Raw genomic sequence first — 23,528 nt, forward strand, 5'->3', positions numbered from 1 at the left:
GAAACTTATTTTCATTTTTGAAGTCCGGCTTATGAATAGGTTTTGGTTTGTACTGCCCTTCTTGTCATGTTTTCTATTGAATCATTTTTTCTGCTTTTCTCCTGGAGGTTTTCTTTGGAAGCTTCAAGTTAGGCATTTGTATAAGTAGTTCCTTTAATAGATATCATGTTATGCTTGTAGAATAACATGATTAAATGATGAAAACTGTGTTATAAAATTGTTCCTTTTTTTCGTGAATTTCAGCATATTGGCGATTTCAATTATCCAAGACTAGCAGATTTTGGGGCTGCTATCTCCGGGGCCAACAAGTTGCTTTGCCAACAAGTGCTTGAAGAACTCGATGTAAGAAGCATGCATGCTTTTGATCCAAACATTTTCAGTCAAGCTGCAAAGATTTTTTTTAATTCTTATGTTGTTCAGTTTTACTTATTAAAAAAATGACTTGCCTTCTCTCTCACTCTTGCTCCCTCGCACTCTCCCCCTCTATCTTTGTGTGTTTGTGTTTGGACAATTGGGTTGCATGTGTGCTAACAGTTGGGTGTTAATCTATGTCATGTTCCCTTCCAATTTGAAAATTAATGTTAAATCATATCACACTGTTTTTCATTAACATTATGAATATAAAATATCAATCATGTCTTATGCAACTTGGCATATTCACCTTAAGTTGCAGTGGCATGAATAAGCTGTTCCAAAATTAGTAAAGAATGATATAGCTTAGCATGTCACAATGTTTTCCATTATCATCTTAAGAATTGAAATGCATTGCGTGTCAGAACCACAGATCAGGATTTTGAACCGCTATGCTTGCAGAAATATAAAGGAATGGCTAATCAGGCTGGTTTTTGACTGCCTTAAGGTGTACCAGTGGCCATCTGTATAACCCATAATGTTGCAAGTATTAGCATGGTCCATCTAAGCTTCAGGTTGTCTGGTGAATAATTTTGATTCTGCACCTTAAAGACCTAATTCCATACAGAATTCAATTATAGGCTTCATATTTTCTTTTGTTGGTGGGTGGATGCATGCAATTTACTATTGATCTCTGCCATCATCATGGTTGACTGTTTATTTTTTCGATAAAATGTTAACTTCGTATAATTTGCCTGCCAGGTCTATGAGCGGTTAAAACTAACTCTAGAATTAGTAAAGAAAGAGATGGAGATCAGTAAGATACAGGTAATTTAGCCATATATTTTCTATTATTTCATTCCCATTTATGTATTCTCTATATTTGAGTACTAACTAGGACTTTTGTGTTATCTTTACTAAATTTTGTTTCAGGAGTCAATAGCAAAAGCAATTGAGGAGAAAATAAGTGGAGACCAGCGACGTTATTTGTTGAACGAGCAACTTAAAGCAATTAAAAAGGTATTTTTTTTATTCTTGTAAAACCCCCAAAATAGGGGAAAAAAAAAAAAAAAAAAAGAAAACAAAAAAAAAGGGGCGGTTGGGCCGGCCCGAAAAGACCGGGCCCAACCCCCTTATCACGATCGTGCCTAGGGCACGATCGTGGAAGAGAGGGGGAAGAAGGGGGGGGACGACGGCGGCGGCGGCTTGGAGAGGCGACACCGGAGAGGAGACGAGCGCCGGAGACCCGAGATCCGGCCGGCCGCGGGGAAACCCTCCTCTTTTCTTCGGTGATTTTTTTTTTAATCCGGGTTGCTCACGGATTCTTCCACCCATCTCTCGCCGGAAAGGTCGCCGGAGCACGCCGCCGGACCGAGGTAAGCTTGGTTCCCTTCCTTTGCGTTCCATTTCTGAATTTTGGGAGGTGTTGGATTGGAGATTTGGCCGGTGAAGCCGTCGAAGAGGGATCCGAAACAGGGTACCCCTGTTTCGGCCCCTTTCTTTTGGATTTCGCCACCACCGGCCGCCGGGATTGGCCGGAATCTATGGCGATGGGGTTGGCCGTGTTGGTGTGGGTTGGTTGAGGGGGGATTTCTAGGGTTAACGGAAGATGGGAAGTGTGGATCTGAGGCTCTCTCCCTCGTGATCCCATCCCCTTTCCCTCTTCCTCTCGTCGGTTGGCCGCCGGCCGGTGACGACGGTGAGAGCCACGGTCGTTGTCGTCGGTTGGGGGCCGAGCCACCATCACGGTGGCCTTTCGTGGAAGAAATGGAGGAAGGGGGAGGGGTCTGTGTCGGTTGGAAAGAAGAAGAAGGAGAAGAAGAAGAAGAAGAAAAAGGAGGGAAAATAATAATATAATAATAGTAATAAGAGAAGAAGAAAAAGAAGAAGAGGAAGAGACTTCTTCCTCTCTCTTTCTCTTAGCCGGTTACCATCGCCGGCGACTGCAGCAGGGGCGGCCGGCGATGGTTCGGCCAATGGTGGTCGAGGGTGGGGAGGTGAGGGCACAGCCACTCCGACTGTTGCCCTTGGACCAAAGAGGTGGAGGAAGAACCCTTCTCTATCATCCACCCTTCTTTTGGTCTTTTCATCGGGACTGGCCATCGTCGCCGGCGTGGCAGCGGCCACGGCTGGCGACGACATGGGCCGGTGGTACGGAGTGGGAGTCGGGCCACCCCGATTGCCCTAGATCTGGAGGGATTGAGATGTTTGGGGACCTGGTGATGGACCCCATAGCAGATGAGAATTATAGTTCAGAATATTTTAATATTAAATGATTTAGTTTGTGATTTGTGATTGATGCTGTAGGGGAGGAGACAGCGGTGCCAGGAGGTTTTGATCAGGGGACTCAGCACCCCAGCGCGTAGGTTGTGATTCGGACTGTGTTTGAGTCAGTCTACAATTTCTGTAAGAATCCCTACATCTGAGCACTTCTATGCATATATTGACATTTTGGTTGGATTTATTTTACGGTTGTGTTGTTATTGCTTGTGAGCTGATATGACACATATGAGATGAATGTTTATCAACATATTTTCATTATTATGTTGTTATTGTTTATGTGTTGATGCGGCACCTATGAGGCGTGCATGTTGTTTTTAATGAATATATTGAGATATATTCATTTGGGAAGAAATAACATATTTTTGAAAATTTATGAAAATATGTGATGTGATGGGAATGTGATCGAACATGTAAAACTAGACATGTAATATGGGTTGGACTAACCTTGTCATGAGATAGCGGCCACGAGCTGATGCGTGGGATAGCCTACACAGGCTTACGGATAGCGGCCACGAGCTGATGCGTGGGATAGCCTCCACGGGCTTACGCGTGGGATAGCCTCCACGGGCTTACGGATAGCGGCCACGAGCTGACGCGTGGGATAGCCTCCACGGGCTTACGCGTGGGATAGCCTCCACGGGCTTACGGATAGCGGCCACGAGCTGATGCGTGGGATAGCCTCCACGGACTTACGCGTGGGATAGCCTCCACGGGCTTACGGATAGCGGCCACGAGCTGATGCGTGGGATAGCCTCCACGGGCTTACGCGTGGGATAGCTGCCACGAGCTTATGCGTGGGATTTGTACAGTCTTGGACTGGGACATGATCTTGGTTAGTCCAACGCCAGAAATGAAAAGTTTGAAAACTTTGGAATTTGAGTAATACGGGAATGGATCACATAATGTGAAAAAGGATTTGTGTATATGTACTGATTACATATATTTGTTGTTTGTTGAGCTTTTGAAATGATGAAATGATATATATTTTGATACTTGATTATTTTATGATTTTGTTGTGTGTGGCTGTTGGGATTCTTACTGGGCTGGAAAAGCTCATACTACACTTACATTTTTTTTCAGAGGTACTAAAATGTACCGGGACTTGAAGGAAAAATTTTGGTGGAGTGGCATGAAGCGAGATATAGCTCAATATGTTGCACAGTGCTTAGTGTGTCAGCAAGTGAAAGCTGAGCATCAGAGGCCTGCTGGACCACTACAGTCTCTTCTCATTCCTCAGTGGAAGTGGGAACATATCACCATGGATTTTGTGACTGCTTTGCCTAAGACTCCTCGGGGTAATGATGCAGTGTGGGTGATTGTTGACCGACTAACCAAGTCAGCACATTTCTTGCCTTTTAGAGTTGGTTTTTCTTTGGAGAAATTGGCAAGTATGTACATAGAGCAAATTGTGAGGCTGCACGGGATTCCAGTTTCAATTGTATCTGACAGAGATACTAGATTTGTGTCACAATTTTGGAAGAGCCGTCATAAAGCTCTTGGTACAAGACTGGACTTCAGTACAGCTTTTCATCCACAAACTGATGGACAGTCGGAGCGCACTATTCAGATCTTGGAGGACATGTTGAGGGCTTGTGTCATGGATTTGGGTGGTGCATGGGATAGTCATTTGTCGCTGGTTGAGTTTGCCTACAACAATAGTTATCAGGCCAGCATTCAGATGGCTCCTTTTGAGGCACTGTATGGCAGAAAATGCCGATCTCCAATTTGTTGGGATGATGTGGGAGAAAGAAAAGTATTGGGTCCAGAGATAGTACAACAACTGTGGATAAGATACAGGTGATTAGAGAACGGCTCCTTATAGCTCAGAGTAGACAAAAGAGTTATGCTGACAATAGGAGAAGAGAACTGGAGTTTCAGGTTGGCGATCATGTTTTCTTGAGAGTATCTCCTACTAAAGGTGTGATGAGGTTCGGAATTCGTGGCAAATTGAGCCCTAGGTTTGTTGGTCCGTTCGAGATTTTGGACAGAGTTGGAGAAGTGGCATATCGTTTGGCTTTACCACCAGCTTTATCAAGTGTGCATAATGTATTTCATGTTTCAATGCTGAGGAAATATATTTCGGACCCGAACCATGTGGTAGATTTTGAGCCTATAAGTCTGCATGAGGATCTGACTTATGATGAGTACCCGGTACGGATTGTGGACAGAAAAGATCAAGTGTTGCGACGTCGGACCATTCCTTATGTAAAGGTGCAATGGAGCAACCACTCCGAAAGAGAGGCCACTTGGGAGCTCGAAGAAGAAATAAAAGCCAAACATCCTCAACTCTTTGGTATTCCAGGTACATTAATTTCGCGGACGAAATTTTTTTTAGGAGGGGAGAATGTAAAACCCCCAAAATAGGAAAAAAAAAAAAAAAAAAAAAAGAAAACAAAAAAAAAGGGGCGGTTGGGCCGGCCCGAAAAGACCGGGCCCAACCCCCTTATCACGATCGTGCCTAGGGCACGATCGTGGAAGAGAGGGGGAAGAAGGGGGGGACGACGGCGGCGGCGGCTTGGAGAGGCGACACCGGAGAGGAGACGAGCGCCGGAGACCCGAGATCCGGCCGGCCGCGGGGAAACCCTCCTCTTTTCTTCGGTGATTTTTTTTTTAATCCGGGTTGCTCACGGATTCTTCCACCCATCTCTCGCCGGAAAGGTCGCCGGAGCACGCCGCCGGACCGAGGTAAGCTTGGTTCCCTTCCTTTGCGTTCCATTTCTGAATTTTGGGAGGTGTTGGATTGGAGATTTGGCCGGTGAAGCCGTCGAAGAGGGATCCGAAACAGGGTACCCCTGTTTCGGCCCCTTTCTTTTGGATTTCGCCACCACCGGCCGCCGGGATTGGCCGGAATCTATGGCGATGGGGTTGGCCGTGTTGGTGTGGGTTGGTTGAGGGGGGATTTCTAGGGTTAACGGAAGATGGGAAGTGTGGATCTGAGGCTCTCTCCCTCGTGATCCCATCCCCTTTCCCTCTTCCTCTCGTCGGTTGGCCGCCGGCCGGTGACGACGGTGAGAGCCACGGTCGTTGTCGTCGGTTGGGGGCCGAGCCACCATCACGGTGGCCTTTCGTGGAAGAAATGGAGGAAGGGGGAGGGGTCTGTGTCGGTTGGAAAGAAGAAGAAGGAGAAGAAGAAGAAGAAGAAAAAGGAGGGAAAATAATAATATAATAATAGTAATAAGAGAAGAAGAAAAAGAAGAAGAGGAAGAGACTTCTTCCTCTCTCTTTCTCTTAGCCGGTTACCATCGCCGGCGACTGCAGCAGGGGCGGCCGGCGATGGTTCGGCCAATGGTGGTCGAGGGTGGGGAGGTGAGGGCACAGCCACCCCGACTGTTGCCCTTGGACCAAAGAGGTGGAGGAAGAACCCTTCTCTATCATCCACCCTTCTTTTGGTCTTTTCATCGGGACTGGCCATCGTCGCCGGCGTGGCAGCGGCCACGGCTGGCGACGACATGGGCCGGTGGTACGGAGTGGGAGTCGGGCCACCCCGATTGCCCTAGATCTGGAGGGATTGAGATGTTTGGGGACCTGGTGATGGACCCCATAGCAGATGAGAATTATAGTTCAGAATATTTTAATATTAAATGATTTAGTTTGTGATTTGTGATTGATGCTGTAGGGGAGGAGACAGCGGTGCCAGGAGGTTTTGATCAGGGGACTCAGCACCCCAGCGCGTAGGTTGTGATTCGGACTGTGTTTGAGTCAGTCTACAATTTCTGTAAGAATCCCTACATCTGAGCACTTCTATGCATATATTGACATTTTGGTTGGATTTATTTTACGGTTGTGTTGTTATTGCTTGTGAGCTGATATGACACATATGAGATGAATGTTTATCAACATATTTTCATTATTATGTTGTTATTGTTTATGTGTTGATGCGGCACCTATGAGGCGTGCATGTTGTTTTTAATGAATATATTGAGATATATTCATTTGGGAAGAAATAACATATTTTTGAAAATTTATGAAAATATGTGATGTGATGGGAATGTGATCGAACATGTAAAACTAGACATGTAATATGGGTTGGACTAACCTTGTCATGAGATAGCGGCCACGAGCTGATGCGTGGGATAGCCTACACAGGCTTACGGATAGCGGCCACGAGCTGATGCGTGGGATAGCCTCCACGGGCTTACGCGTGGGATAGCCTCCACGGGCTTACGGATAGCGGCCACGAGCTGATGCGTGGGATAGCCTCCACGGGCTTACGCGTGGGATAGCCTCCACGGGCTTACGGATAGCGGCCACGAGCTGATGCGTGGGATAGCCTCCACGGGCTTACGCGTGGGATAGCTGCCACGAGCTTATGCGTGGGATTTGTACAGTCTTGGACTGGGACATGATCTTGGTTAGTCCAACGCCAGAAATGAAAAGTTTGAAAACTTTGGAATTTGAGTAATACGGGAATGGATCACATAATGTGAAAAAGAATTTGTGTATATGTACTGATTACATATATTTGTTGTTTGTTGAGCTTTTGAAATGATGAAATGATATATATTTTGATACTTGATTATTTTATGATTTTGTTGTGTGTGGCTGTTGGGATTCTTACTGGGCTGGAAAAGCTCATACTACACTTACATTTTTTTTCAGAGGCACTGGATTCGTAGAATCTGTCGGATGGGACAAGAAGTGAGCTCGATCTGGATTCAGACTGCTAGATAGTTAGAAGTCAATTTATCTTTGATTTATGGACATTTGAAATTATGTAATAAATCAGTACATTATAGCTGGATTTGATTGAATTCCATTAATCTTTGATTTTGGCATTTATTGGAATTATTGGAATTATTTGAATTGTTGTTTATCATAGGCCTTGCATGATCTTTAGGGCATTGCTCTAGGGATCATGCGGCCGGTCGCGTGCCGGACCCGGGTGATGGGTTTCGGGGGCGTGACAATTCTTATTAGTTCTGTTTTTGGATAAATAAAAGAAAATGATGGTGAATATAACAAAAATGAACTTGTGTCTTTAATCTTGTCCAAGATAGACAAGGCCTAAACTTCTATCCCCCCTTCATTACTTTAACAATAACTGGAGTATTATCATCATGTTATATCACTGGGAAGTGGGAACTTTGATACTTTTTTCATTGCTTGTTAAGTTGATTTCATTGACCTTCATCAGAACTTTAGACATGAAGAATTCACTTTTTTACTTTGATCCAGGAGCTGGGTTTGGAGACAGATGACAAATCAGCATTGACTGGTTAGTTCTGGATGTACTTTTCTTTAGCGGGATATCTCATTGAATATATGGAGGATATTTATGTTTATATAAGTATTTAAGACAAGGTGATTTTGTATTCTTTTTCTTTGCTGCAGCAAAGTTCAGGGAAAGACTTGAACCAAAAAACAAGCAGTGTCCTCCTCATGTCTTGCAAGTAATAGAAGAAGAGCTTAACAAGCTTCAGCTGCTGGAAGCTAGTTCTAGCGAGTTCAATGTGACTCGTAATTATCTTGATTGGCTTACTGCATTACCTTGGGGAAACTACAGGTACTGTATTTAAACATCCGATTTGAATCATTTTAGAGAAATTCATTAGACTGCTAATGAATTGAGCTTAATCTTCATGGTTTTCAATCACTGCAGTGATGAAAACTTCGACATCCAACATGCACAAAAAATTTTAGATGAAGATCATTATGGTTTATCTGATGTTAAAGAGAGAATATTAGAATTTATAGCTGTTGGAAAATTAAGGGGGACCTCGCAAGGTTGGTTTACAGCTTTATGTGTACTAGCTTTCTTTTGGTTACCACATTTATTCTTTACCTTTTTGTTTCCTAAATTATTGTCATCTCCTAATTGATTGCTGTGGTTTTTTTCCCAACGTTTTTGCTATGACTGGTGTTTCTGCATCAAACCCCAGCAGCTGGATGACACCTGGTTATCAATTTTTTGATAATACTTGGTCATGGATACACTTGCTAAAACTTTTTGATCAAGATGATGGATATGGATTTAACCTTTATATTACGATTTTCAACTATATCTTCTCACCTGGGCTTTTAATATTGGTCCTGATGTTTCATGAAGTAATTGTTTTATGCACTTCTTTTGAAAGAAAATGTGTTATTATGTCAGAATGCTGGGGCTTATAAGGTTGCCATGTTTTATCCCCATGAGAATGGTGACTTGAATAAATACTTAACTTCTATAGTGAAGGTTCAATATAATTCAGTTCAATTGGAAAACAAGCAAATCTAGGCAAACCACATGTCCACATTTTGTCCTTAACATTATACCTGGTTGCATGTGGTTAGTGTTCTTTTTTCCCTTCTCTGCCCTGTGCAAGAATTCATCTTACGGCACACACTAAGAGATAAAATTTAGCTGTACATGCCTTGTGTGCTTGACTGATAACGTATTAGGACTAATCAATGGTATTCAGTTGGCTGATGTTTGTTTTCTAATTCTACTATTCATACACAACATATCTTAACAAGATCATTATTTTCTGTTTGCAGGCAAAATTATATGTCTCTCTGGGCCTCCTGGAGTTGGTAAAACCAGCGTTGGTCATTCAATGGCACGAGCATTGAATAGAAGGTTTTATAGATTTTCTGTAGGAGGCTTGGCTGATGTAGCTGAAATTAAGGTACAGCGACTAAGTCATTTTGATGTCTACATCTCGGAATCAATATTGATGCTTTAGCTTATAAACAGTGTGGGGTTTTGCCTATCTGAAACTCATTTGTGATCATTATAACCTTTATCCAGGGTCATAGGCGCACCTATGTTGGTGCAATGCCAGGAAAGATGGTGCAATGCCTGAAAAATGTGGGAACATCTAATCCTCTAGTTCTCATAGATGAGATTGACAAGGTATTAATATGCTTTACATAACCTGTTGTAATTTAGTGATGATTTTGATGCATCAATTTTTGCACTAGTTCGAGTTTACGGGATTAAGCTTCCTCATGATCTTGTGAATTGTGATGACATTTGATGTTTCCAACTTTTCTGGTGATTTATCATGTGACAGTTGGGGAAGGGACATGCTGGTGATCCAGCAAGTGCTTTGTTAGAGCTTCTAGACCCCGAGCAAAACGCGAACTTTCTTGACCATTTTCTTGATGTTCCTATTGACTTATCCAAGGTGAGCCACTGCTGCTGTGAAGAATTCTTGGACTTCACTATTTTAAATTTTCATGTTTATCGGGTCCAAGTATTGATGGTATGTTGATTATATATTTCATATCAATCTAATACCTGTGAGTGGAGTGCAGAAGCTTGTTACATGAGCATGTGATTTATTTGAAGCAAGACTTTGGCAAATCTTACATGGTTGAAGGGACAAATATAATTATGCATCTCATGAACATGTGCTTGAACACTACGGCCCATGTCCGATCCGCATAAATGTTTACATAAAATTGCTCACATTGGACAATGAAATGGATGGGAGTCACAAGAGATATATATCATGAAAATGATGGCATTATTTTTTAAACTAGCTAGTCAATATATATCCATCTTTAATATATCTATAAAGCATGTTATTGTGCAAAAGAGTAAAAAGGTTAGAGCAAACTAACTAGATGCTAGCAATATGATGGAGATAATTTTTGAAAATCATAACGGAACAAACTCTCCCTGGTGAGCACTGTTTTTTAACCACTGTTATTTTGGGCATAGATTTTCCAGCAGTCCAATCTTAGTAAATGGAGATAGTTTGAGTAATGTCCTATGTGGCTACAAAGGGATCTAGAACTTCTAAAAGATCATTGTTCAAAATTTAGATTTGTACCTTTTTCCTTGGGAGCCTCCATATAGGCTTACACTCTTTAGTCTATGCATTTCCAGTTTTTGAGGTATTATGGACAAAATATTGTATGTTGGTTATAAAATAGCGGTCTGATATGTTGGTTATTCTCAAGGTCCGCCGTACCGGTACCGGTCGGCGTACCGGTGGCCGGCCGGACCGGTACGGTACCGGTCTGGTCCGGTCCGTACCGGCCGGTACCGGTGGTTTCAAAAACCACAGCGCGCGGCGCTGTGGTTCTAAAAAAAAAAAAAATCGTACCGATGCGAACCGGCCGGTTCGCACCGGCCCGAACCGGCCGGTACGGGCCCGTACCGGCCGGTACGCACCCGTACCGGCCGGTTCGGATAAAAAACCGGGAAATACCGGTTTTTTATCCGTTCCGGTACCGGTCTAGGACCGGACCGGTACGTACCGGCCCGTACCGGCCGGTACGGGCCGGTACGGCATTCCATGGTTATTCTTCTGGTGATAGTATTGTATAGTTGTATTACTAATCCAAATATTGGTGTCTTCTGGCATTTTTATACCCCCCAAATGTTTGAATTGTATCATCGAGGCTAATTAGCAATAGGATTTTTATTGTATTATGCTATAGTACATTTGTAAGTGATGTTTTATAGCGGCATGTAATCCCAATCTGAACATGCACGAGTGCTTTTTTTCCTAGCTTCTTAATTTAGATAAATATGAACATGCTCATTACTTTATTCCATCAGTGCAAATTTTTGGTTGTCATATTTGATGTCACGCCCCTGCCTCTGCGAGGCACGTGAGGCACCTAGTGCCCACGTGGGGACCACATGAGGGGGGAACACGGGGCTCCCCTGCCAGATATTGTCCGGTTCTGGGGCTTCACGCAAGCGTCCTTCACCCCTCCCCGGTTTTGTTTTCCACCCAAAACGCGTCTGCAGGATTTGGAGACACCCGCCTCATATGCCCAGGCTCTGGAACGAGTCTTTCCGATGTGGGACTATTGGGCCTCACACCCTTCCCACCATCGGACAAGAGCCGTCCTCGGCTCTGATACCAAATGTCACGCCCCTGCCTCTGCGAGGCACGTGAGGCACCTAGTGCCCACGTGGGGACCACATGAGGGGGGAACACGGGGCTCCCCTGCCAGATATTGTCCGGTTCTGGGGCTTCACGCAAGCGTCCTTCACCCCTCCCCGATTTTGTTTTCCACCCAAAACGCGTCTGCAGGATTTGGAGACACCCGCCTCATATGCCCAGGCTCTGGAACGAGTCTTTCCGATGTGGGACTATTGGGCCTCACACCCTGGTATCAGAGTTTTGGAAGCCCCAGCCGACTTCAGCCCCGTCTTCCTCTTTTGGAAGGGGCAGAACAGGGGATCGCAGACGCGATCCCCTCCGACTTCTTCGGGCACGAGGACGCGGCGGCACCGCGGAGGGTCCGCGTCCACCCCGCGGCCGCAAGAGCGGCCGTTGATCTCGCTCCACCGCCGTGAAAATCGCGGCGGGGAGCCGTTGAAATGGGGCAATAAAACCCCCATCTTCCTCTTCGTAAGAGCACCTCCGAGCCCTCCTCCCTCTCATCCGTCTCCTCCGCTTCCTCTCCCTTCTTTCCTCCTCCTCTCCTTGGTGACCGGCGTGCCTTCCCGACCGAGCGCCATCCGGATCCCCTCGCGGCCATCCCCTGTTCTGAGATCCGCCCCCCTCGGTTTCGAGCGCCGCCGCCGTTGCTAGCTGCCGGACCGAGCTGAGACCTTGCTCCGCCGCCTCTGCCACCGCCGGTAAGCCCTCCTCCTTGCCTTCGTTCTATTGCCAAAAGCATCGATTTTTTCTCTCTGTTTCAGCCCCAGCAACCGAGATCATCTCGGTTGCTTCTCCTCCCCGTTGGCCACTGCAACGGCCGTCGGCCGCCAAGGCGGCCGGCTGGCCATCGACCGAGGGGTGGCCTCCGGCCACCCCGCCGCCCCTTCCTCTTCCGCTCTCCCTCGCGGTTTTCCCCTGCCGTGGGGGGGACGTTGGGGAAGAAGAAGGCCCATGTGGGCCGAGCTGGGCTAAGGCCCAGTTCACTGTGGGCCCAACATGGGCCCAGTTGGAACCTGAAAAAAAAAAAATAATAATAATAATGAAACCCAGTCCAGACCCGAAATCCGAAACCCAGTTCAGACCCGAGCCCGGAACTTGAACCCGATCCCGAAACCCAAAACTCGAAACCCGAACCCATTTGGCCACTAAATGGAGTTTTGCAATTAAGCCCTTGACAGTATATTATTTCACAAAAGGGTATTCTGTAATTTATGTTTGGTCCCTATAAGAAAGATTCTTACATAAGGCTCTCCAAATATATTTGATTGGTCCCTCCACTAAAGTTTTATTATAGAACAGTACCCTGTAATTAAGTATTAGTCCCTGCAATGAATTGTGTTGCATAAATAATCCATTAGAGACCAACTTTGGGTGCCCTATTGGGCCAGGTCTATGCGGGCCCATTGGGTCGTGTCCAATATGGGCCCTATCGGGCCATGCCTATTATGGGCCAACTCTGGGCCCTATTGAGCCGTGTCCAATAGAATTATTTTTAGATTTTGTTTAGTTCTAAAATTAACAAGGAATTAATTAAATTTAAACAGGTGAACCTGATCCGCCTATCTGAAGTAGGGATTAAGCGAGAAGAGGTAAGTAACTTAATACTTCGAGTGTGATTTCTAAATTATTTAATAAACTGATTATGTTTTGATATATGTTTTGCATTTAGTAAAATGGGTCTGGCATGTTAAATTTCTGAAAATTATGCTTTGAAATCCGTAAACTATGACTGGAAAATTTATGAAATCTGTTTTTATATATATGTATTCTCAGCATGGCTATGATCTGTTCTGTTCTGTTCTGGCCCCGCCAATGGGGATTATACGTTGGACCTGTCGACTTGTAATCTGTGAGGAACCGGTTTCGACACCGTGCCACCGGTGATTAGAATAGTGGTTTCTGGACACCGGCTGCCATCGGTGGGTAAATATAGTGGATTTGGCACTTTTGTGCAACACCGGCTGCCATCGGTGGATAAAAATAGTGGATTTGGCACTTTGTGCAACCCATGCCACTGGGTTACGTGGCCGTAGCCTATCATGTTGAGATTCTGATATCATATTTTTGGAAAAATGATAATAAGTTTTGAAAACAACAAAACGATGTTATTTATGATTTATTCCAGACATTATCCTGTATTTTGATCTGATATGCTCTGACCCCACTCTGGGGTATTTTGTTGCTTACTGAGCTAGTGTAGCTCATTATTCTGTTTTCTTCATTTTTCAGATCCAGAGGCTTGATCGCACGGGATTGGGGAGTGCGTTAGAGTTTCCGATGATTCTTCAGTTATTGACATTTTAGTTAGTTTAGTTTTGACATTTGAATTATATTGGCATATGCTATTTTGAAATTTTGTAAGTCCGCTTTTGAACAATTTAAATAATTAAGTCAGTTTTGAATATCTGTATCTGCTTTGATATGATCCGATGCCTTGCACGCCTGTGCGGCCCGCCGTGCGGGCGTGCGGCGTCTGCCGCGCCTCGGGCTCGGGGCGTGACATTTGACATTCACCTTTTCAATTGTCATGCTTATCTTGTTCTGTTCGGATGCAAATTCTAGCTTACAGGTTCACTAAGCAGTTTGTTTCTTGAATTTTGACATTGTTTATAGAGCAAATGAGAATGCAAAGATGGGTGTTCTGATTCTATTTAAACAGAAAGCATGCTTGACATGTGCTTTTTCTGTAATCACATTTCAGTATAACCTAATAGATTTCTTGTAAAGATCACTTATATCTATCATATGAAAATAGTAGAGAATGATGCTATGGGAAAGAAACGGACCATGCTCTTCTTGATGATAGTTCTGTGTTCATGACCTATGTGGTTCAGAATATAGACCCTTTTTTCTTTTTATTTTTAAGTTGCTCTAGACCCCCCCCTCCGCCACACACACACACACACACACACACACACACACACCAAAAAATAAAAGGAAAAAAAAATCACCTACCTGTCTGCTTAGTTTCATCAAATTCATGAAATAGTAGTATGGTATGGAAACCAACTTACATATGAGTTGGGCCTAGTGGAATGATATCTAGAATTCATACAGATCTTTCAAAATAAAAATTGATGACACAACTTATAGAATCGGTTGTCATACAGGCTGTTATGTCTTGGACCTCACATGTTATCTTTCAGCAATTTGAAGTACTAATAAATATTTCAGAGAGAAAAGATGCACATTCTGAATCAGAATATATATAATTTTAAATAACATAGAGATATTAAATAATGAACAGTGTGAAATTGGAATCTGTATATTATTAAATAGGCAGTGATTTTATAGATGTGAAAACTATTTCACAAATGATAATCCCGAGTTCTTGACCTGTGTGGTCAGGAATGTAACTTTTTTTTGGAAATAAGAACTGTACTGGATGCCAAAGAAAAACCCATTGTTGTTTGAAGATAAAAGTTCTGTTTAAGAAGAGTCATACTTATTGGAACAAAGGATGTCTCCCATTTTAAAGGTATGAGTCTTCTTTGCTAGAAGGACTTTAATTTTCTAAAATAGGGTTGTTGACCACAAAGTTGAGCTTGGCACCATGATCGGTAAAATACGCTTCGCATCTATACCATTCATTGTCCAATTTTTACTCTTTTTTTTTTTTTGCAACAGGCAGTTATTTCTTACTGGAACATTTATTAGTTCTTTGAAGTGTTGAAACCTACCCCACAAGATCTGAGCATTAGCTAGCTCATATGATGATCAAATATTTATAATAATTAAACAAATTCTGTCCTCAATTTCTATTCTGGGTAATTTGGATGCTTATACTGAATGATGCTCTTTCAGCGTTTCTATGACGTGTAACACTAGAAAAAGGACTTACAAAGGGGAAAAGAGCTTTTTTTTTTATATTCAAAAACAATCTGCAAGGTAATATTAGATGCCATTGCCACTGTACCATCTAATGTGTAGTCTTCCATAGCTTGAAAGTCATAAGGGAGGGAAAAAAAATTCAATGACATGAATCAGTGGAATTTAACAGAATAGCAAGTAGGATTTCTTTTTTGGAAAGTAGGAATTCTTTTTGGAAAGGTCTTTGATTTTTTTATCTTCTAAAATAGAATTAAATTTTCAATCACATAGGTCAGTAGATGCTTGAAATACTTTGAGATCCGATTAGTTTGGTAGATTTGAATTTCTTGTAAAAGATGTCCTGTTCCTTCTCACACCGAAAATTTTAGGTCTGTTTTAAGTCTCCACCTACCCATGACTGCCATCAATGACTACAAGTCCTTTTAGTTACTCCTACTATGCCATCCAGCCCACCAACCCTTTTTTCCCTACCACCTCCCTCCACCTTTTAGCTGGAGAGCTTTCGTGGGGATAGGAGGGGGTGGGGTGGAACAGCAGCCAAAGAGAGTGAGGGGAGTAAATGGCCGTGACTTACAGCAACTGTTGGTAGGAGGTGCCATGGTGGTGTTTGAAGGTTGTGAACAAGTTGGGCAGATTGTGGTAGGATGCATGATCTGGATAAGAGAGAATCTGAAAAAAGATTTTTTTTTCTTTTTTTTTAAAATAACAATTTTATACTAGCAGAAACATATAATTGACAATTCGTATGGAATTTATGCTACATAAATTTGTGGCGAGAAGCCTAATCAGTTTATATAAATATAAACATAAATATAAGAGAGAGAGAGAGAGAGAGAGAGAGTTGAAATAGACATTATGCATGTAAGGCATTTATAAGTTCAAAGCTTTTGAACTTTTGCAAATGGCACAGATCTATAAGTCGGTGAGACAATAAGTATCTTTCGTACCCCTATGGTGCTTATATATATATATATATGTCGTATTGTGCTGATGCTTGGACCAGTGTGAAAAGATATGTTACTGCAATGCAGAATGAGATATACCATCTAGATTACTGATTATTTTTCAGCAGTCAAGTAAGAACTTTGGCTCTACCATGTAGCATCTTTACTCACAGTGTGCGCTTTGCACACATTATTTGTAATGACCACATATTGAATATGTATTAAAATATTAAAGAAATCCATTCCATATGCCAATGCGCACTAGTATTTACTAGACTGACCGTGGGTCAAATAGAACTACCATCTGGTGAATAAAATCATCCATGTGTTCCGGCAGTGGACTTGTATAAGATCTACTGTATAGCATGTATATGATACATCTAAGCCATAACATATATGGTTGTCCCTACTGCCAACATCCAGGAACAGAAATTTAAATTGCAATTTGTTCATCACCTCTAAAAGCATGGGTATCTAAATTCAATTGGTTAGAGATTTTTCACCCTAACATTAGACTCAAGCCAAATGCTACTTTGATTACTAATTTACTATCCATGTTGTGATAATTTGATACATAATTAACATCGAAAATCATTTGATTTACTTACTTTAAGTGCTTATGCTATTGATGATCTATTTGAGTTTCAACTTCAATGTCTCATCACGTGCTTTCCACAAGGGTGTATGTGTGTTGCATTTGGCATGGGAGTATCACGGGCACATGCACGTGCACACATGCATACCCATGCATACATGAAAATCTAATTGTCATTTCAGTTATTTCCAGAATATCTTCTGTCACTTCTCTCCATGTCCTAATGTTGCAATTTTATTTGCATTCAGATATCTTAGCTAAGTTTAGTTGTGAATGTATTTACAGAATTACTCTTCCATTAGAATATCTTCTGACACCATTTTGCTTATTAATTTAGGTTCTGTTTGTTTGCACAGCAAACGTAGTTGAGATGATACCAAACCCTCTTTTGGACAGAATGGAGGTCATTGCTCTTGCTGGTTATATCACTGATGAAAAGATGCATATTGCAAGGGACTATTTGGAAAAGACTACTCGTGAAGCTTGTGGTATCAAATCTGAACAAGTATGATTAATACTGCACTCGTATTGTTAACTATATGTCCCCCTGAAAAGTTGCTGGAAGTGGTCCGTTTTCTTTCAATTTATCTGAAATTGGCATATTGTATTTGATATCATGTCAAGAAATATCCCACTCAAAACAGATTATATATATGTTTTTTGTGTGCATGATAAAAAGAGAAATCTGTGCCTTTGGTTATGCCTATTTTTTTCAAGTTTGCCATTAGATTTTCTAACCAAATCTCATCAAAAACATTCTTTTATAATTGTAGAATATTGTAATTCATGAGAACAAGCAGCCTCTTTGATTCCATGAAAATCCCATCCTCCCAAAGAATCATAATATGTTTTCCATCTCACATTCCATTACAGTCAAAATAAGATTAGAGACTGAACTTGTTCCGATCTTCTCCATATATGAAGGAGGAGCAGAGCTGTCAAAAGACTAGAAAAACAAAATGCTTGTTCTAAAATGGTTAGTCAGTCTGATTTCGGTTTTCGTATCAAGGACTTCTCTCTCTACCCCTCCCCTCCGCCCTCCTGTCCTCCTGCCCCCCTCCTCTCCCCCTGCCCCCCTCCAATCATCTTCACCAGTCCAATCTCTCCTTCTCTATTCTTAAGAAACCTTTTCTATTAGAACACCCTTTTCACTTAATTTTCATGAATAAAGAGAAAATGATAGATACTTTGACCTCTCCATCTCTTTCCTAGATCTTATGGTCTTATGTTTCACATATGAAATATCTCATTATATCTCTCATCAGAGCATAGAAAGAGAATTGCATGAGAATATGGAAGGTATAGTTAGGAAAGTTTTTATTTCTCATGACTGTTTGGATTTTAGATTTTACTGATTTTTTCTATTTTAAATTGATAAATAGAATTTATATTATCATTCAACACATTTCTTTCTTTTTTTATTATTTTTATACTGGGCATGCATCGCATGTTCCTGTAGACAAGTGTTTGTGAGTGTCTGTGTATTGGAAGATCATTGTCAGAGAGAGTAGAGCTACATTCTTCATGGTAGGATCAAGGCTTTCAATTTTGCTGGTGCAAAATATTTGATGGAACAAAGAAAGTTTATCATTCTATTGATAATGCTGCAAGGTTTTGATATGTTTGTGTTACTGTCATAGCATTGCATTACTTGATTTGATATACTCAATTTTCTTTTTCCAACCTGTTAGCTACTGAATGGACCTGTTCAAGCTTTCAATGGTTCTGAAGTCATAACAATGATTCTAAATGAATGATTCCATAGCCTAGGAGTGGTGCCCTCCAGCTCCCACTAACCCCCACCCCAAACACCCCCTCCCCCCCCCCCCCCCCCCCTTCTCTTCCTTCTGAGGGGAAAGAAGAAAACCTTTAAAAGAAAGAGAACATTCTCATTCTTCTTTTGTTTCTGGTCATATAATTTACTCTCTTCGAGACACATCATCTGCATAAGCAATATTTTTTTCAACTCATAAATGGATTCTGATCATTGCAATAGATACTAGGGATCAGGATTTCATCACGATTTATCGAAATATATTTTTAAATAAAATATTCTAGATTAGTAAATCTCCTGAGATGTTATCTGCTACATGGTTAGAGAATTATAGCAGTTTGACAGATCAATTACAATATGAGACAGATAAACACTACGAGCATATCAGTGCCTTTGAATTATCATGAGCTGAAAAATATTGTAGAATTCCTGATTACATGAATTTGTGCCCTGTTGTATTTTCATCTTAGTATTTGATTTGGTGGATTTTTAGCTTTGTACATGCTGACCCCATTTAGATGGGAGAAGATGATTTGGTTATGGTAGAAATCTTGTCCAAGGGAATTATTCACTTGAGAAATTCTTTAAATACCAATTATTTTCTACATATTTAGGATTTCAAATTATTAATCCGTAAACTTTTAAGGATCATTAGCTGATTAATAAAAATAACTCGAGAATAAAAACATAAAAAGTAGTCTATAGCTCCCATGCAAAAATTATTCTATTCATAGTTTTTTGTCTTGGGGTTAAGCAGGTACCTGGTCTTAGGAAAATTAATTTCAGAAGATGCTACAAGGAGTTGGTCCAGTTGGTTGGTAGCACTTGATATGGCCAATGTTCTAACTTGGTTGTGTCGAATGACACACTTCACAGGCCACTCAAAAGATTGTTATTCATGAACTAGAGTACCTTTACGAAAATTAAAAGTTATAACTGTGATTCAATATTAAATCGTTAGCTTTTGCCATCTGGAGATCATGGTGGAAAGCTCAAGCCGTCGCCTTATCTCACCATTTGTCTTTATATATTATATTAGAAAGGCGACTGAACATTGCTTCACTGTAAGGAAGATTAGTGTCTGAATCATTCAGCATGAATGTGCTTTTCTAGGATTAACCTGATGTAATTGGATCATCAGTTAGAACATATATTTAGTAATAGTGAACACGGATTAGTGGTGGCTGAGTGTCTCGTGCTACTGATAGAATGTTTTACAGACATATTTAACCATGTATACATGATCTATGCTATATTGGTTTATATTCTGTTAACATTTCTGATCAATGTATCCAGGTTGAAGTGACTGATGCAGCTCTTCTTGCTCTGATAGAAAATTATTGCCGAGAGGCAGGTGTTCGGAATCTTCAAAAGCAAATTGAGAAGATATACCGCAAGGTTTGTGACACAGTTGTTAGAACTTCAGAAAAGAAGTATCAGTTTTTAAATCTAAATATTCGTAATTTTATTATTTATTTTCAAAGTAATTGTTTTGCTAGCAAATCCCAACCATAACTGTTGAGCATTGGGTTGCCTCTGATGACGAGCCACAATGTTATCGGTATGCTTTCTTCAGAAAAATTAGTAATGACTTTGAACTTCAAACGGCACCGTATACAATCTGAAATGCATCATGAGAACACAAGATGCTTGTTACTAGGTGATATTTTGATTTAGTTCTGGTTTGAATGCGTGCATGAACATAACAAGCTAGTTATGATGTTTTGACCAAAGTGTCTAGCTGGTTGTCCCTATCAATGAAAAACCCAATTGCCTCGATTTTTTGTAACTAGTTTGCATATTGCTTATGCAAGACATTTGGGTATTTGGGTCATCTCACAAATAGGTATACTTGTCGGATGTGCTAGTTGGAGAATTATGGGAAGGATTAAAGAAACAATTAGAAATGTTAAATTATTGACCTGCTAGTTTTGGCTTTCTGAAATTTTTATTTTAACAGGATATTTGAATTGGTGGTTTTTCACTTGTAGCTTTCCAAATTGTTTATGTTTTTCTATTAAACAAATGTTTTCCTTTACAAATTATTGCTTCAATTAATGCATCTTCTGGTGTAGTTGTACTTAATTGAAGTTTATTTTGTCATAGGCTTTACACCCCTTTGAGAGATGTTGGAAGTCAATATTTCTGTAATCAAAAGCTTTTCTGTGAAAGTCTCCCCTTTTAGCAGTGATTAATCTGAATGTTTTCTGGCCATTAAATATGCAGAAGCACTAGTTTCATAAGCATACATGCATTTCTATTACTATCATCTATGAATTCTCAGTCATTCCCTTCATTTGCATTTTTATGACCATTGATGTATATTAGATATTTAAATTTGCATCTTTTCCTATCAATGAAATAAATATTTTGATTTCAGAAAACCTTGAATATTTTTCCTATTCATGACCGATTTTATTCTTATGCTTTAATATAGATAGCTCTGCAACTTGTCCGTCAAGGGGTGACAAATGAGCAATCTCTAAAAGTCAGCCTTCAGCAAGGAGCCAAACAGCTTAGAGAGAAATCTACTGAAGAGCCTACTCAAATTGCAGATGATGGTCCAGGGGGGAAGAAACTGGAGGATGGGAACTCACACGAAAGGGCTACAACAACTACCTTAACAGAATCTGAACAAGCAATTGAAGTCTCGTTACATGAACAGCCTAATGGAACTGCCACAGAAGAATCAGAAGCAACTTCTCATGAGCATCTTGTTGAACAGTTGGAGGCTGACAAAGTGCAGCCAACTCTCTTATCATCAGACGGTATTGCAACAACAGACCAACCCGTTGATTCAAAGGTATTCTGAGAAGCTAAGTGACTAAAACATGCATTTTATTGTAGTGTAAGAATTGGTTTAACATTGACACCTACTAGTGATTTTTCTTACAAGTCCTATGTGTAAACTTTTTTTTTCACATTAGTGGAAGGATCAGTCAGACGATAGAAATTACTTTAATGTAGTATGCATATATGTTAACATATGCATATTTATGCACCGTATATTCATTGTGTCATGTATTAATTGATTGATTTCTCTATTTACAGGTCAATATAAAAACAAGTGATGTAAAGGATGTGAAAGTTGATAATGTGATTGAAAAGGTCATAGTTGATGTCTCAAACCTGGCTGATTTTGTGGGCAAACCAGTATTCCATGCCGAACGTATATATGATCAGACTCCAGTAGGAGTTGTCATGGGTCTTGCTTGGACTGCAATGGGTGGTTCAACATTGTATGTTGAGACCGCCCTAGTGGAGCAAGGAGAAGGGAAAGGTGCACTTCTATTGACGGGTCAGCTCGGAGACGTCATGAAGGAGAGTGCGCAAATAGCTCATACCGTAGCCAGAGCAATATTGCTTCAGAAAGAACCAGACAATCCATTTTTTGCAGACTCCAAGCTCCATTTGCATGTGCCGGCTGGTGCTACCCCCAAGGATGGACCAAGTGCAGGGTGCACCATGATAACCTCAATGTTGTCTCTTGCCATGAAAAAGCATGTTAAAAAAGAACTTGCAATGACTGGTGAAGTAACATTGACAGGACGGATTCTCCCAATTGGTGGGGTATGTTATCTCTGTGACATAATCTTTATTCATCATTGTGACCGACCATAATAATCGAAAGTTCATAGTTTTTTGTTTTCATGATTGTTTTAAGACTTAATGTTTCTTATTCTTGTTTTGGTTTCCAACCACGGGATGTGCGACATACTCTCTGTCTTTCAATTCATCATATTTGTCCATTTGATCTTTATATGCTATATGATTTACCATCCATTGTAGAAATACCTGAATCTAGGAGTTTATATGCATGTGGTCATAGCCTGAATTTTTGAGTTGGAAACTGCAAAGCTTGACATTTTTACTAAATTTGCAAACTTCCTATATTTGATAAAAATCATTCTGAAGTCTTATTTTGAAAAATAACACCAGAAATCACCATTATTTAGTATTATTACTGCTCTGTGACTTTGTTTTTTTCTGTTAGTTTTTAAAAGTTTCATTCCTACCAAACAGGTAAAGGAGAAGATAATTGCTGCAAGAAGAAGTGAGGTGAAGACTATCATATTCCCATCAGCTAACAGAAGAGATTTTGATGAGCTTGCTGCCAATGTGAAGGAAGGCCTTGAAGTTCACTTCGTAGATGATTATAACCAAATATTTGAGCTGGCTTTTGGAAGCAACTCTAAGCCACAAATCTAAGTCTCTGATCCACCTGTATTGGGTCTTCACATGTTATAGTTTTCTTGACGACTGCAAGAAATTCCATGGTAGTTCTTCATGATGCAGCCACCATGGACCAATGCCAAAGAGAGTTAGCCTTTTATTGAGGTCATGGACAATTCCTAACGGGCTTCCTAGAGCATCCATGATTTGAATGCTTGCATGTACTGATGCCTGAAGATTGTTTATTAATTATGTCTTACAACCATTGCGAAAAAAACCATAGCACGGCTGTATTTTTTGTGATCTTTTCTGGAGGTGGATGGTGGTCAAGATATAAATACATTATTTCGGCATTTTTGTTTTCATCAATACTCAAATGTAAACTACTCTCAAAACCTAAATTTTTTATTCATTCAAATGTATGATGATAGCTGATTATTAATTTGATCATGTTTGCTGGATTGGTTTCAACTTTCAACTCCTTGTGTTTTTCTCCTTTGATGGATGTGGCTGGAAAAAAATTTAATTGTTGCCGATATTTGCATTTTAGCAGTCATTTCCTTCCAATTAGGGCATTCATTCTTTAGATACTAAAATTTGTACGAATTGGTACTTCTTTCATCTATTTTATCCATTGTTGGTGATAATCTTGGCATCGATTCTTCTAATTTAATCATGATATTGTAGCAAGGGGTGTTCTACTAGTACTTCTTTATAAATGAAATATGCAAGATGATGACTCAAAA

General features: G+C 40.9%; 1 long non-coding RNA gene and 1 pseudogene across 1 annotated transcript; both read left to right on the forward strand.

The window, feature by feature from the left end:
• Positions 1-23,260, forward strand: part of LOC120108812 — a 33,654-nt pseudogene extending 10,394 nt beyond the window's left edge.
• Positions 1,488-2,895, forward strand: LOC113461931. Its single transcript, XR_003384190.2, has 2 exons — positions 1,488-1,727; positions 2,659-2,895. It is a non-coding gene; the product is annotated as an uncharacterized LOC113461931 (long non-coding RNA).
• Positions 23,261-23,528: the final 268 nt, after the last annotated feature.

The sequence above is a fragment of the Phoenix dactylifera genome, unplaced genomic scaffold, assembly GCF_009389715.1.
Source record: "Phoenix dactylifera cultivar Barhee BC4 unplaced genomic scaffold, palm_55x_up_171113_PBpolish2nd_filt_p 001566F, whole genome shotgun sequence".
NCBI classification, from domain to species: domain Eukaryota; kingdom Viridiplantae; phylum Streptophyta; class Magnoliopsida; order Arecales; family Arecaceae; genus Phoenix; species Phoenix dactylifera.